We start from the raw sequence: 2,230 nt of genomic DNA on the forward strand, positions 1-2,230 counted from the left end.
CTTCCTTTCTGGCCCTCCTTGGGCGTGCTCGTACGGTCAGTCGAGGCGAGGCCCCTCCGTCTCGCCCCCGTCGCGCCGCGCTCCGCCGTTCTTTCCCCTCCCGCCCCGCGCGGGGATGCGAGGGGAGGAAGGGGGGGCCGGCCGGCGGGGCAGGCGGTTGGGCCGTCCTCCGAGAGGGGCCGCTCCTGGCGAGCGTTCCCGGCCCTCCCGCGCGCGCGGGGCGGTGCCGAAAGACGAGACAACTCTTAGCGGTGGATCACTCGGCTCGTGCGTCGATGAAGAACGCAGCTAGCTGCGAGAATTAATGTGAATTGCAGGACACATTGATCATCGACACTTCGAACGCACTTGCGGCCCCGGGTTCCTCCCGGGGCTACGCCTGTCTGAGCGTCGCTTTGCGATCAATCGCCGGCTCGGCCGCCGCCCCTTGGCCGGGCGACGGCCGCACGAGCGGCGCGGCTGGGGTGCCTCGCAGGCCCCTCCCGAGGGCCTTCGTCCCCCTAAGTGCAGACTCGGGGAGCGCTCCGAAGCTCCCCGCTCCCGGAGCGCCCGCTCTGCGGAGCTCGTCTCGCCGGTGGTTGGCCGGGGCTCGCCGAGTCCGGTCGGGCCCGGCGCGGCGGTGGGGAGAGACGCCGGTCGGGGGGAGGCGCGGGCCTCGTCCCCGGCCCTCCCGCGCGGGCGGCTGTCTGCGGGTGGGTACCGCGCGGTACCCGTGCCGTCGCTGCCGCGCGCGCGCGCCGAGCGTGCCGGGGACGGGGGTCATCCCCGTCGCCGCCCCCCCTTCCTCTCCCGTCTCTCCCCGACGACCCGCCGCCCCCCGAGCGCCCGCCGGCGGGTGGGGGGGGAGCGAGGTCGCGGCCGGGCCGGGGCGCCGGCGGCTGCGGCGGCGGCGGCGAGTCGGGCGACGGCCGCGCCCGCGCGGCCGCCGCTTCTCCGTCGTCGTCGCCGTCGTCGCCGCGCGTCTTCCCGTCCCGTGCCGCGGCTCCTCGCCTCTCCCCCGCTCCCGCCAGGCGGTGCCGCCCGGGCGCCCGCCCGGCCGTCGTCCCCGGCCGTCGCCCCCGGGGGGCCGTCTCCGGGCGCGTCTCCGGACGCGCTTTTTCGGGCCGTTCATCCGGGCTGGGGCTTCCTTCGGTTCTCCCTCGGCGATCCGCGCCCCGGCGTCCGGCGCGCCCTCCCCGCGCGGCGGAGGGCGGCCGTCGGCGGGCGGCGCCGAGAAAAGCCCGCGGCGGCGGCGGCGCCGCCGCGGCACCTCTGGGCTTGCGACCTCAGATCAGACGTGGCGACCCGCTGAATTTAAGCATATTAGTCAGCGGAGGAAAAGAAACTAACGAGGATTCCCTCAGTAACGGCGAGTGAAGAGGGAAGAGCCCAGCGCCGAATCCCCGCCCCGCGGTGGGGCGCGGGAAATGTGGCGTACAGAAGCCCCTCTCCCCGGCGGCGCTCTCGGGGGACCCAAGTCCTTGTGACCGAGGCCGCAGCCCGCGGACGGTGTGAGGCCGGTAGCGGCCCCCCGGCGCGCCGGGCCCGGGGCTTCTCGGAGTCGGGTTGCTTGGGAATGCAGCCCAAAGCGGGTGGTAAACTCCATCTAAGGCTAAATACCGGCACGAGACCGATAGCCAACAAGTACCGTAAGGGAAAGTTGAAAAGAACTTTGAAGAGAGAGTTCAAGAGGGCGTGAAACCGTTAAGAGGTAAACGGGTGGGGCCCGCGCAGTCCGCCCGGAGGATTCAACCCGGCGAGTCGCGGTCGGCCGGCGCGGGTCCGGCGGATCCCCGCCTCCGCCTCCCCTCCTCCCCCCGGGCCCCCCGGCCCGCGGGGGTGGGCCAAGGGCGGGGCGGGCCGGTGCGGGGACCGCCGCCCGGCCGGCGGCCGGCCCTGGCCGGGCGCATTTCCTCCGCGGCGGTGCGCCGCGACCGGCTCCGGGCCGGCTGGGAAGGCCTCCGGCGGGCAGGTGGCCCGGCGCCGCGCGAGCGGCGGCGGGTGTTACAGCCCCCGGGCAGCAGGTGTCTCGCCGAATCCCGGGGCCGAGGGAGAGGACCGCCGCCGCGCCCTCCCCCCCCCAGCAGCCGCGGTGCCGCCCGGCCCGCGGCAGGCGGGGTGGGGGCCCGGGCCCGCCGGCCCCCGGCGCCGCTGTCAACCGGGGCGGACTGCGCTCAGTGCGCCCCGACCGCGCGGCGCCGCCGGGCCGTGCGTGGCCGCGCTCGGGCGCACGGGGTCCGCGGCGATGTCG

At 76.1% G+C, this 2,230-nt stretch overlaps 1 non-coding gene across 1 annotated transcript; it reads left to right on the forward strand.

Annotated features, from left to right (window-relative positions):
* Positions 1 to 240: 240 nt before the first annotated feature.
* LOC128904003 (5.8S ribosomal RNA) lies at positions 241 to 393 on the forward strand. The gene has a single exon (XR_008464347.1). It is a non-coding gene; the product is annotated as a 5.8S ribosomal RNA (ribosomal RNA).
* Positions 394 to 2,230: the final 1,837 nt, after the last annotated feature.

Source organism: Rissa tridactyla, unplaced genomic scaffold, assembly GCF_028500815.1.
Source record: "Rissa tridactyla isolate bRisTri1 unplaced genomic scaffold, bRisTri1.patW.cur.20221130 scaffold_81, whole genome shotgun sequence".
In the NCBI taxonomy this organism is placed as follows: Eukaryota; Metazoa; Chordata; class Aves; order Charadriiformes; family Laridae; genus Rissa; species Rissa tridactyla.